The following is a 14,609-nucleotide window of genomic DNA, read 5'->3' as shown; positions in this document are numbered from 1 at the left end:
GAAACATTTGTTCTGGGCCCCTTCCAGGGAGGGAGGAAACAGCAAAGGGAAACAGTGAAAGGTCTGTGAGGCGGAGGGTGGCAGCTGGGCCCGCGCCAGGGCAGTGGGAAGCGGGCGAGAGCAGGAAGGGGTCCCTGCGGCTCCTCCGCCCACTTTCTCACTGCCTCAGACTCTCCTACCAGCCGGAAAGGGAGGAGAGAAGAGGCGGGAAGGAGGGTGGGGAGCAGCTAGCGGTTGACCGTGTGGTTAGTTTCTGCTAATCCACGATCTGGATCTGCCGAGCACTGTTTTGGTGATTTGCATATATGACCCCAGTCCTCTTCAGAGATTTTTCTGAGATAACTTCTATTATTATACCGCGCCCCCCCCCCCCGCCGCCGGCACTAGGGATTGAAGCCTTCACATTGAGCTACAATCCACAACCCTTTCTAATTTTTTTATTTTGAGACAGTCTCGCTAAATTGCCCAGCCTGGGCCTAAGCTGGCGACCCTCCTACCTCGGCCTCCCAGAGTGCTGGGATTACAGGCCTGCGCCAACAGCTGGCTAGTTCCATTCTAGAGAAGATGAAACAAAGGCGTAGGGAGGTAAGGACAGTGTAGTGGAACCAATGCTCACTGACTCTCTGAAAACAACAAACATTGCTGGTTGAAGTAGGAATTTTTTTAAAAATCAGTGATTTGGCAAGAAAATGTGAAACACTCAGAAGCCAAAAACTAAGTGAAAACAGGAACCCAGAGAGGTGGGCAGGACAGGAGGCGGCCTTTCACCTTCCGGGGGTCGCTGTATCATGTGCACCTTAGCTCTACTTCTCATTGACTGACAGTGATGGAGACCCTGGAGTTGACTCCAGAGCCACCCAAAGCGGGGGATGATCAGGTGTCCTCTCCCTAGGCCTATCCTGCACAGAGCTGGATCTGCAGGTCAGGGCTTCCCTGGATACTCAGTGCCAAACTCACCACCCCTCACGATACACACTGGAAACCTAGCAGGAGACCTTAGTACTGAGCTGCGAGTGAAAGCATTTTCCTTGAGAATTCCTAATTCCAAATGGGCTCTCAGTGGCTCTAAGGCCTGAATGCTTAATCCCTGGTTAAACGGAAATATTTGAAGCTAAAGTTTGAAAGCGTCCCTCCAGAGATTTGGGTAAGAAGGTGGAAGCAGGGGGAGCAGAAGGAGGGACAGCAAATTCCCTCTTCTTTTCCTGGAAGCTCAGTAATAGAAAAGGGAAACAGGAAAATAATGCAGACTCCATTATAGAAACCACAGGCTCAGAAACACATGAAGATTGGCAAAAGCAAAGATTGTACATAAAAGCCACAAAGGTGAAATTACTGTACCTGCAGAAATTACTTGGGTGAGGGAGCAAAGGTTAGGGAGGATTTGCTGATTCAGAAGCCAGCCCAAGAGTGGCCATTTTCAAAAAACCCCAGCAAAATGATCTTACCTGTAGCAGAGGGCTCACTGGAAAAGCAGTTTCTTAGATTTGGCACAATTGACCTGTGGGACATCATAATCCTTGCTGTGGGGTTGTACTATACATGGCAGGAAGTTTAGCAGGATGGCTGGATTCTACCCACTAGATGCCAGTAGCATCAACCTCCACCCCGAATGGTGGCAACCAAGAACGTCTCCAGACAGTGCTAAGTATTGCCTGAGGGGATGAGAATCTCTGCTCTAAAATCACGCAGTTGGGTGCCTTGGATATAACATATGTACAGACCTGAGGCCCACAGAGGAGGCCTGGGGAAGCTCATTATGGGTAGGATGAGGTGAGATGAGACCAGACATGAGCAAAGAAAACAGCACAGCAGCCCAGTGGCAGACATCAGGTGATTCCAACAAACTTCCACTCCCTGAAAGAGCCTTCTACAGATTGCTGGAGCTGAAAATCCAACTCATGCCAAGGCATGGGATTTTTAAAGTGAATTAGCACAAAATAAACATAAAGATGCTAAAAGAAAAGGGTGGGAAAGGTCAGTCGAGTCCACCAGACAGAGAACATTGAAAAAAAGAATTGTTACTGTGGAACAGATGAAGAAGCTGACCAAATAGTGTTTCATGAAGTAATAATTTTTAATAAAAACAATTGCCTCTGTGGAAGAGGACCACAAGGCAAAAATACAACAAGTGAAGGAAACCATGGCAAGACACTGAGGGCAGATGACTGAGTGAGGACTGGAAAACATGGTCAAGAAACAAAATGGCGCCAGAGATGAAAGTGCATTTGGAAGGGCAACCTAGGCACAGCACAATAATGAAAATGAAGGACAGAAATAGAAATGCAAATCAAATGAGACAGCACAAAGTGAGTTTTTTCAGTTAGGGAAAAAATGATAAATATAGAAAAAAGGACAAAAGAGAGCCAACATATACATAATTGGCATCTATAAAGAAGATAAACAAACAGTAAAATATAAAGACTTTAAAAATACTTAAAAACAGATTGAAGGAAATTTTCTTTAAATCAAAGATGCAAATCTACCTAAAAGGTACTATGTGTACCAGGGAAAGTTGACCTAAAACAGTCAATTTCAAGACTCTCCTAATAAAATTATCATACATAAAGATTTAAAAAATCCTTTGAGCAGCCAAGATCCCCACCCCCCACCAAAATCAAGTCACTCATAAAGGGATAAAACTAGTCTATTTCCCGGAATATTCAGTGCCAAACAGAGCACAATACTCACAGGAAATTTAACCACTGGCACATCTTCTTTGTTCCAATTTTAGTATATGTGCTGGTGAAGGAAGCACATTTCTTTGCATAAATGTCCATTTAAATCCTTTGCCCATTTTTCAATTGAGTCATGTTAGTCACTTTTCATTGCTGGGACAAAATACCTGACATATATAATTTAGAGAGGAAAGGTTTCTTTTGGCTCACGGTTTCAGGGGCTTCAGTCCATGCTTGTCTGGTTCCATGGCTGTGGGCCTTTAGAGAGGCAGAAACATCATGACAGAAGGGCTGGCAAAGCAGAGCTGCTCACTTCATGGCAGCAGGGAAACAGAGAGGGAAAGAGCCTGAAAAGATATGACTTTCAGAGTTACATCTCTCGTGACCTGCTTTATCTATTTAGGCTCCATCACCCAATAAGCCCATTAACCTATGAACTCATTAGTAAATTAATCCACATGGTAAAATTGGAACCATCATGATCCATTTAGTTCAGTGATGGTGAACCTTTTAGAGCTTTCAGTGATACAAACAGCCCACTGTAGCACACATACCATAGGTTCCCCACCACTGATTTAGTTCTTCAAATCCTGTTAGCTGGAACCAAGCCTTCAAACATAATGAGGCTTTGGAGTGACATTTTCGACCCCAACAGTAACAGGTTGTCTTTTGTTGAGTTGTAAGAATTTCTTATAAATTCTGGATACAATCTCTTGTTAAATATGTGATTTGCACATATTTCTTCCCATTCTGTGGGTTGTCTATTCATTTTCTTGGTGGAGTTTTTTTGAGGCATGAATTCTTTTAATGTTGATGAAGACCAACTTACCTAGTTTTTTTCTTTAGTTGCTGTGATTTAGTGTTATGCCTGATTATTATTCCCAAATCCAATGTATTGGAGGTTTACCCTAGCGAAGCTTTCTTCTAAGGATTTTATGGTGTTAACTCCTATTTAGATTTTTGATCCATTTTGAGTTAATTTTGGTACATGGCCTGAGAAAAGGGCCCAACTTTAATATTTTTCCTGGGATAGCCAATTGTTCCAGCATCATTTGTTGAAGAAATTTCCTTACCCATTGAATGGTCTTGGCATGCTAGTCAAAAAGCAATTTATCGGGCCAGGGATTTAGCTCAGTGGTTCCAGCACCTGCCTCGCAAGTGCAAGGTCCTGAGTTCGATCCCCGGTATAAAAAAAAAAAAGCAGCAATTTATCATAGTTTTATTTATTTCTGAATGCTCAATTCCATTTCATGATCTACACATTTAACGTAGTATGACACTGTTTGATTTTTGTTGCTTTGTAGTAAATTCTGAAATTAAGAAGCATCTTCCAACTTTGTTCTTGTTTTTCAAGATGGTTTTGTCATTCAAGGTCCCTTGGAATTCCATAAAAGTCATAGAAATCAGCTTTTCTGTTTCTGAAAAAAAGGCCTGGAATTTCTACAGGATTGCATTGAATCTGCAGATCAGTTTGTCAAATATTCCATTTTAACAATATTAAGTTTTCCAATTCAGGAACATAGGATATCTATTTACTTAGGTCTTCCCTATTCTTTCAGTAGTGTTTTATAGTTATGCCTCCTTAGTTAAATTTATTCCTAAGTATTTTATTCTTTTTGATGATATCATAAGTGTAATTATTTTCTTAATTTTCTTTTCAGATTGTTCACTGATAGAAAAAAACAATAAAACTGATTTTTGTAGGTTGAAAGTATGCTTATAATCCCAGCACTCAGGAGGCTGAGGCAGGAGTATTGCTGTGAGCTTGAGGCCACCCTGAGCTACATAGTGAGACCCTGTCTCAAAAAAAAAAAAAAAGTGTACCTTGAAAATTTTCTTAATTTATTTATTAGCTCTAGTAGTTGTGTTGTTGCTTCTCTAGGGTTTTCTATATATAAGGTCATGTCATCTATGAACAGAAGTAGATTTACTTCTTCCTTTCCAATTTGGATGCCCTCTGTTTCTTTTCTTGCTTAACAGTTCTGGCTAAAACTTCCAGTATAATGATGAATAGAGGTGACAAAAACAAACATCTTTGTCCTCTTTCTAATCTTAGGGGGAAAGTTTTCAGTCACTCATCAGTGAGTTTGATATAACTGCAGGTTTTTCAGAAATGTCCATTATCACGTTGAGGAAGTTTCCTTCAATTCCTAGTTTTCTGAATGTTTTTTGTCTCAAAAAGCTGCTGACTTGTGTCAAATGATTTTTCTGCATCAATTGAGATGATCATGTGGGGTTTTTTTTCTTTGTCCTATTAATGCAATGTAACACATTGATTGTTCTGTTTTATATTGAACTATTCTTAGGATATTACATCTTTGAGTTTATACTTTTTTTGCATTCCCGGTACAAATGCAATCAGTCATAGTGTAATCCCTTTAGTATGTCATTGGACTCGGTTTGCTAGTATTTTGATGGCAATTTTTGTAGCACCTAGACTCGAAAGGGATATTGGTCTGTAGTTTTCTTGCAGTATCTCTGGTTTTGGTATCAGGGTAATGCTAACTTCATAAAATATGGTAGGAAGTATCCCTGTTATTCTATATCTTGGATACTTTTTGAGAAGTTAATTCTTTAAGTGTTCGGTAAAATTCACCAGTGAAGCAATCTAGCCCTTGACTTTGACTTTTATCTTTTTTACTTCTTTTGGGGGTGCATTCTTTACTTCTCTTTACTTGTTATAGGTTTACAATGAACTTGTTTTTTTTTTTTTTTTTTTTTTTTTTGGGTAATGGGGATCGAACTTGGGTCCTTGCACTTGCAAGGCAGGCAGCGGAACCACTGAGCTAAATCTCCGGCCCTGAACTTGCTTTTTAAAAATATATGTTTAGATTAAACCTGGAAATAAAACCCAGCTCTACACTGTATGCAAGAGATACAACTAATATGAATAATTATGATGTCATGATTTGATCAGCAAACAAAATGTAATACAGGTTTAAAATCATTAAGTAAAACTCACAAGTAATTATGTCATATACTACAGTGCCACTTGAATTAAATGCAGCTATAGCTATTATGAATATCTACTCAACAACTGCCTAGTTATTCCATTCAGAGGGCATGAATTACAGCAATGCAAGGAGATCAGGAGGCTACAAGTAGCAGGAGACTTGAATTCACCTTCTCATAGTGGATCACAGGAACAGAAAAGCAAAAATGATGTGCATTTAAGGTAATGCAGCTCTGCTATACATGAGAGAACTAGCACAGTGAAATGACTTTATTTTCTTTCCTGTAAGAGCCCTGAATGATGACAACTTTGTTCCACTCAGTAAATCAGGGACCCAGGTTCTTTCCAAGTTGTGGACCCATGAGGACCTGAGGTGGCATCGTCATCTCCTTGATAGAAGCCCAGTTACCACCATGTCCAGGTTGTTCCTGGAAGAAGGTAGTGACATCGTGTAGCTGGCATGTCTGTGATCTTGACCCTGGATCCAGAGTGACAAATACGACCTGCACTCATATTCTCTGGGAGAAGACTTCTCACTGGATAAACCCAAAGCCAAGGGTAGGGCAGGTTGGGAGCTTTCTAGCATCAGAACTAAGAATGGACCTGATTTTAGGGGATCACTACCGATGCGTGCCACAGCCCATCCCTCTGACCACTGCCCACCCGCATGTGTCACCCCCCCATGAGAAGGACACACTCAACCCTTCTCCGTGGGGACCAAGTCAGAGTCCCTCCAGTTACCGCACCCATGACCTCTCCATGGATTCAGACGTAGCTCCTTGTGGACCGATGACCTATATGCTAAAGGACCATTCATTTGTGCTGCCCACCTGCCCAATAGACAATGGGGAACAGGGAAAGTCACAATAAGTACCCGAGTCCAGAAGAGAGAGCAGGAGCGATACGCAGCCTTCCTTCCCTGGGCATGAATTGCGCGACGCCATCTTGAGAGTGGAAAATGTTCTGGCTGCCCTGGTTTTGCCCTCTGGAAGATCCTCCGCTGCCTATTTATTATTCTTATAGGCAGTGGGCATCAGAAAATATATCTTCCTTGAAGGCTGCCTGAGGGCCTAAACAATCATGGGCTTTCACAGTTTCTTGGAAGATGGGTGAGGGTTCAAGCCTATCTGCGTCCAGGCATTCAAGCCAGGAATCACACGGTATGCTATTTTCTGGAACAGTCCTCCGGCCTCCTTCATTTCTTTGCTGCCTGGCTCTAGCCACACCTTTATGTCTCACGTTAATAACAGCTATTTTGACACCACTAGAATAATAGGCTTAAGTGAGAAGCAACACTCCTAGATCAATCCTTGCCTTGAGGCTGGATCCCTTGTATATTTTTGCTCGCTGGATTGTGTTTGAGAAAGACTCTTAGCGATAACTCCTGCTCTTTGCGTTACAGAATCAGTTGGCCTTTTCAACCTCAAGAAACCTCTGCCTTTCTAGACGCTTGCTGTTCCCTTTCATCTCCGCTTCAAGTCTGGCAAATACTTGCAGAAGTTGTCTCTCTTCTTTGCAAAACTTGCTAAAAGTAACAAGGAGTAGCCAGTACTCACTAACCTCCTTGCTCTTCCCAACTCCTTCGAGTCACAGCCTAGAAGGCCCAGATCTGCCTTTCAGGGTACTTCAGGAAGGATTTCCCTTGTAATTTAGCCAAGAGCATCCAGACTTCCAGCCTACATCTGTGTTCCTACTGCTTGACTGCTGGGTTTCAGACACACCACCTGTATGAATTTTTATATTTGCAATGGTAAGGATTTTTAATGGTGAGAGAGCAAGAGGTTAAGAGGCAACAAAGCAAAGACCTTTTAAAGAACAAATTTCATTCTTAGGTAGTAGAAAGAGGTCAGTGGTCCAGGATGGCAGGTATCTGCTTAATGTTCAGTCCACCATCTCCAGGACTATGAACCACTATCATATCTCAGTCTCAAGTGGCATAAAGAAGGTATAAAGCGTGGAAGAGGCATATTTATAGCCATAAGGCCTACATCTAAAATAAGAGACCATATTTCTACTCATACTCCATTGGATAGAACTTAGTTTTGTGGGCCACCCATCTATAAGAAGAGCTGGTAAATGTAGTATAATTCTATCTCCAGAAAGAACAGGAAAACAGCTATGGTGAACAGCCACTGATCTGTGACAGTTAATCTTGGCTGTCAACTTGACGGGCTCCAGAGACACCTAAGAGACTAGTGGAACACATTTCTGGGTGTGTCTGGGTGGGTCCTGGAGACATGACTTTGATTTCTATATCTGATTCCTAGCCCTTTACACCCTGTCTCCTCCTGATCTGTGTTTCCCCCAGAGGCTGTAAATTGAGAAGCTTTTTTTCTGACACACTATGCCACCATGATATTTCTGCCTTAGAGTCAGCTGACCATGGACTGAAACCCTGAAACCATGAGCCAAATTAAACTTTTCCATCTTTAAATTGTGTATTTTATCTCAGCCACATGCAATCTGGCCAACATAGCTGGGACCATAGATATAGAGGATATCAAAAATATAATTTGTTAGGAAAATCTGACATGAAAACAGTAAATACATCATCCATTCATGTGACCATGGAATTCTCACTAGGTCATAAAGAATAATCTCAACCACTGCCCAAAAATGATAACTATTATACAAAATACTGCCTGGCCTCAATGAAATAATAAATAATAAATAAAATAAAATAAATAGCTAAATGAGAAAAGTAGTATATTCCTCCAACTGGAAAAATTTACAACTCCATTTAAACAACTCTTAGGTTAAAGAGGAAATACAAACTAAAACTGTAGTGGACCTGTAAAACATTGAAAATCAAAATAAACTACAGTGAAAATCAAGTATAATTAAAGGAGTACTTGGCAGAAAATACACGGCCTTAGATATCTATATCAATACAAAAAAAGTAGAGATGCTGCTAGCTCAGAGAAAGCTTCGTGCCTCCATCTCCCCTCTGTCCAAGAGGGGGCAGAATGCTTGGTCTCTGTGCACCCTGCCTGCCTGACTGATGCCCCCAGGACCAGAGGTCCACGACTTTAAGTCAGCTTCAAGACTTATGGCTTGGAGGCCCCCAGGGACAAAGAGGGAAATAATTTGCTCCAGGATGCACACCAGAGAAGAGCAGAGGAGGGCTGGGGCCTGGCACAGCCTGGTCCCAATCTAGGACTCTTACAGTGCCACTTTTTTCTCCTCCTTCCCCCCAGCACTGGAGCACATCTGATGTCCCCACCCCAGAATGGGCCACTTTCCTGTCCTGGGAAAACCTGCTCTGGGTCAGACTGGTGGACACAAGTTAGGCACAGATGGAGGAAAGGGCTTTGTATTAGTCAGGCTTCCATCAGGTGCTGTAATCAAGAGACCCAGTAGGAATGTCGTGGTTTAGAAGGCAGACAGAAGTTTCTTTCTCTCTCAGCGGATGGCCCAGGTTGAGTCTGACTCCACAACCACAGGGAGTTCAATGTCACAAGGCATCCAAGGCCTTGCCCTCTTGGTAGGCCAATGGCAGGCCACAGATAAGCCCATGTTCTGCTTTGGGGGGAAGCAAAAGAGCACAGGAGTGACACACGTGTGGTCTTGAGGCCTAGGTCCAGCACAGAACACACACCTCTTGCCCTTCCCAGTGGGGAGAAGCTTGTGACCATGCCCGATGCTCAGGAGGCTGGGGATCAGCCTGGCCTTGCGCCAGGGAAGATGCACACAGTGGACTTCAGTGCACTGTTAGCAGTGTCCATTGTGCTTGGCCCCACTGGCTATCAGATGTCCCTGGGGTCCTTCTTCCCACACTCACCCTCTTTCCAAGGAAGTAAACCCCAAATCCCACCAAGCTGCAATTCCTGACCAAAGTGCCGGAACATGGCAGGGAGAAGAAGTCCTCTCCAGAGCCACATGTGGTTTTTGTCATGGTCTAGTGACACATCAACTGCAAGACAAGCCGTCTGTAACCACCACCACTGCACCCAATAAACCTCCAATTACAGCAGCGAACAGGAATAGGGAAAACACTCACGCACATACACACACACTTCCACTGGGTAAAGGCAAGAGTGGAAAATCCAGACGTCACTGGTGCACAGCCACAGACAAATCTTGGGAGAGGAGGATATTCCTCAGTTGGCTGATCTGGCCAACCCCATTCTGGGAAATTCTCCTTTTCCCGTCACCCTCTGTGGCTAGATCTACAGCAAAGAGTTCGTTGAAAGTTCTGGTCACCTTGGGAGTTGTTTAGGGGTCAAATAATCCTAATCACCACTTCCTATTCCCAATTTCCTTGGCAGTGAAATCCCCTTAAATGCTTAAAAGAATTCTGGACAATGTGCTTCCAGACAGTCCCAGGTGCCAGTAACCATCCCCATGTTTTCTCACTCAGTGCTGAAGCCTCATTGATTAGTATCTTTTCTGCTCTGGCCCAGCCCTCTTGATCTCATTTTGGCTACCTTGGCATGATTCTAAAATAGCATGATTGAGTGGGAAGATAAAAGCTTCAACTGGACTTTTCCCAGGGCCTCCATCCTTCTTGGGTGGTCTTTGAGAAAGATTCTAAGCAACCACAGTCTGAACTCCTGCTGCCTGGGTTCCAAAGCTGGGTGGCTTTCACCCCTGGAAGACCCATGTTCTACATACCTTCTCTGTCTGTCTTTCATAGAATAGTTTGCTAAAAGACACAGAGTAGGCAGGGTGTACAGATATTCTCTCTTCCCATCCACTTCTTTCAGAGCTATGGGCTTGGTTATTGTATGATGGTTTCCAGATTGTCATAAAAATGGTTTCTCCAAATGCTTTGCCATGGGACCACAAGGGTTGCCCACTTTCCAGCCCACAATATGTGAACCCTCCCTGTATGCACCAAAACTACTGAGTATTCTAGGGTACCTTTACTTTACAGTTTTTCTTAGGCTGGGATACCATTGCCAGTGTTAATTTCTATTTATTTATGGTGAGGGAAGGGTGCCATAATAAAGACATTCAATAATGGTTCAGTGGCTCAAGTGAGATATAAGTGTACGCTGTCATGTATAATAGTGCACGGTGATGATTCCCGAGTGACAGGCTGTTTGAGGTTCACGAGGTCACACAGGGGTGCTTCCACCTTGTTCCTCTGCCATCTCCAAGGATATTGGCTTGATCACCACTGGGTTGCTGGCACATATATTTCCCATTTGTGGAAAGGGGCAAAGACACAAGGGAAGGGGATGCACCCACAACCTTAAGGCCACATAGGAAGTCCTGTAGATTGGCTGTGTGTCCTGGGGAAGGGAGGTCTTGATGTTGGTGGATACATAGCAGTCTCCACCAAGAGCCTGGAGCTGAACAGGACGTCATCATTACAAATCAATATGGCCTTGGGAACAGATAGGCATGGAAGCCCCTCACCCCATGTGTATATACAGGTCACCCCGAAAAGGCACTCCCATTCAGAAACACAGGGCAGCAGACCACACGGTATTATTAATCTGGTAAATGTTGCCATCTCCCAATAGTCATCCCTAAAGTGATGCCCGCTGTCCTCCCCCGTGGTGAGTGAGGGCAAAGGACAGGCTTGGGAGCACCAGGCACCTGCTGGGAGTTGGAGGGGCGGCTCGCACAGGGTCTCCAAGAAGCAGATGCCAAGATGGGATTGGATGTGCCCAGTTCACCTGAGGAGACGCTTGTGTGGCGTGAGATAGGGTATGAGTGAGGCCCTCAGTGATGGAGAGAGGGAGGGAAGGTGTCCCATGGATGGCGCCACAGGCCTCGAAAGCGACGGCAGAGCCACTAGGAAAGTCTTGGGCCAAGCCTACCAACCAAGAAATCTTTGTGTTTCCGGGAATGGCTTTGCTTCAGTACCCCAGCCTGAATATCACGGGGGGCAGCAGCCTAAGAAGCTGATGGATTTCAAAGCCAGGGTAGTTCCTGGTCAGTTACACTTCCAGTAGCAGGTGCAGGAGTTGCAACTCAGCTCAGCATTGACGAGCTGTGCGTCATTGGTCAAGAAACTTCACCCCTCGGACCCTTAGTTTTCTCATCTGAAAAACATTTCCAGGATAAAAGTGGAGCTCCTACAGGAAGTGTCCACCAAATGGCAGCATTTATACCCCACGATGCTTCCCGGGGGAGGACGCCAAAGTTCACAGCTGATCTCAATTCTACAGGGATCTCAGGCAGCGCTGGGCCCAGAATTGGTACTCAGTGGGCTGCAAAGGCCAAGCTCGATTTTCAATCAGTCCGAGAAGAGAAATACCCTGATAAAATCTCTCCTGGGGCCAAAGAGAAATATGTAGGAGAGGCTGCCAGGCGGGGCAGAGAAGGCCACTTGTTAGTCTGCTCCAGCCTGTTTTGAAAACTCATCACCCAGCCGAGGATCTTGGGCCGGGGCCCAGGTCGGGAAGGGAAGGAAGCACTCATCTCCTTGGACGGGGCTGTAAATCCAGATGGCCGGGCAGGCTTCCGCCGCCCAGGCACACGCCTGCCTGCCTGCCCCGCTCCTTCACATGCACCCTGGCTCCTACTTCCTCTCGCTAGCCTCCTTCCTTCCACTCTCTTCCCCCTTTCCCACTTCCTGTGAAGCTCTCGCTCTTCCTCCCTCCACTCCTCTATCCTTCCCTTGCCTTTCTCTCTCCCAGAGCGACCCTTATTCTTCCCCAGCTCATGACAGTTTCTGGCTCTGGACTCCATCTTTCCGTGTAGCTCCATCTCTTTCCATTACCTTCTCTGTGCGTCTGAGTTTCCCTGTCTGCCTAAGCACCCTCCTTCCTCACCAGCTCTCTGGCTCTCTTCTCTCACCCAGCCCCTCTCTTGCTCTGTGCTTCTGTCAGATGTCTTCCTACATCAGCCCTCAGAGCTGCCCACTAGAGTCAAACTAAGAAGCTGGGACAAGAGGACCTCACTCTTACACTCAAGAGCAAGGCATTCGCTTAATGAAATGTAGAGTGTCTGTTCAATGGGATTTTATAAAAACCGCAATGATCCACGCATACTGGTATTATCAAAAATCCAATTAAGTTTCAAAGCAGGTTGAAAAATAGCACACACAGTGTATAAACCCACTTTGTCCTCTGCCACAAGGAAAGATAAACCTGAGGCATTCGTAGGTAAGTGGATGCACCTGGAGAACGTAATATGAAGTGAAATCAGACTCACAAGTTTAAATATCGTATGGTTTCTCTTATACGAGAACCCCCCCAAAGTGTGGGGATATATGGTACATATGTATCTATGATAGATAATAAGAAGTAGGGAGACCTTTTTCAAATAAGAGGGGGAACGAGATGGAGAGGGGGAAAGATGGAGAGAAAGGAGATGAGAAAACAAGAATTGAAGAAAAAATGGAAATAGAGCTTTTGAGAATGAAAAGGGAGGCAGAAGTTGGAAGGAGCTGGGCAGAATGAGGGGTAGGGGATGAAAAGGGAACTAAGATGTGTCATGTGCGTGTACCAGTTCCCCATGATGACGAATGTAATCATGAGCCACAAACTAGTATTAATAAATATAAAAAAGAAAACAAACACATATATGGCTTCAAAATCTTCACCTGTTTATCTCTGGGTGCTGGGTGTACAAATGACTTCTTTGGCACTTTAAAACAAACCAAGAAGTAGGTAAACTGGGCGCTGAGCTCCCTCCCTGCCTTTTAATTCACTTGAACACAACATTTCTGGGAATCAGAGGGTTGGGACAGGGTCCCTGCATGGCCCCTGTGAGGACCCTCAGGCCAGCCTGGTTAGGGCTGTGTCTTCCGGAGCCTCAGAGAGTAAAGGCAAGGGCTCCTGCTGAAGAGGGGACAAGGAGAGGCGGCAGACAGAAGCGAGGGCCTGGAAGGCCCTGGCTAGACTCTGAGGAGAGACGAGAACAGGGCTGGACTGGAGGGAGTTGGGAAATGTGGCCCCGGCCTCCCACCCCAAGCTCAAACCAGCCCCACCCGGCAGCTGCAGCTGCAGCGATGAAATAGAGAACAGGGACCCACAGCTGCCTCAGGGAGTGCGCCCCTGGCAGCGAAGGGCCTCCTGGCAGCTCTTCCTGTCAGCTCCGCACCACAATGGAGCCATTGCAATGATAGGGCTGCTCCCAGGGGCTGGGACAGGGGCCAAAGACCCCAGCCACCCAAGGCCAAGGCCTGTCCTGGCGTCCCTGAGCCAGTGGGGAGGACATCCTCTCAGGCCCTAGGTTCTATTTTTGTTCTTTTGTTGTTTCCTCTGCTCCCTTTTTCTGCTGAGCCCAGGCCTTCAAGAGGTGGGGTGTAAGGAGAGAAGGACACACCGGACCCTCCGCTGGGGACACACACACATGTGCGTGTGTGGCATGCACTGGGAGGAGGGCACTGACTACCTGAAGAGGGAGAAGGGCGAAGCGGGGTTCAGGAGGGGACCTCGGTATGGGAAGGCCGTCCTCAGCCAGTGCCATGTTTTACCCTGATCGATACCTACTGCCCGGCGACACTGCTACCCTGCTAACCCAGATGATTTAGGGTGCAGAGAGGGATAGGAGGGGCTGCTGAAAAGCCCTGGAAAGACAGACTCCTGTGGCGGAAAGAGCACTGGGCCCCGTGTGGCTTCTCTCCACGTGGCCATCGGCTCGAGCGAGTTTGCCGGACTGTAAACAGAGGCGGGGGGGCGGGGACTCGATCCCAAATGCTGAGGCCAAAGACGCAGCCCGCCCTTCTTGCGGAACCCCGAAGGGCATCCAGAAGGTCCGAAAGAAGTGTCCCAAGGACAGGAGCAGCCTCGGTTTGCTTCGGCGGCTCAGGGGCGCCGGGCACCGCGCTGAGTCAGCGCGCGGGTTGCGAGGTCTCTCACACTTTCGCCCTCCCTCGGGTCCCACCGCCCAGATATCCTGGCCCGGGGTCCCCATTGCTGGCTCCGGCAACTTCCCCTCCCCCTGGCCGCCAGGACAGGGTGCAGGACGAGTGGGGCGCGAGGACCTGACCCCGCACTTCGGAGAGGTCAGCTGCGCCGCGGAGGGCGCTCTCCATCCTCGATCTCGGCGCCGCCTCTGCCCTGCCAGAGGCTTCACCC

The sequence above is a fragment of the Heterocephalus glaber genome, unplaced genomic scaffold (assembly GCF_053883595.1).
Source record: "Heterocephalus glaber isolate CG9 unplaced genomic scaffold, H.glaber_assembly_v1.0 deba00000594, whole genome shotgun sequence".
Classification (NCBI taxonomy): domain Eukaryota; kingdom Metazoa; phylum Chordata; class Mammalia; order Rodentia; family Bathyergidae; genus Heterocephalus; species Heterocephalus glaber.
This window is presented reverse-complemented; position numbering follows the sequence as displayed.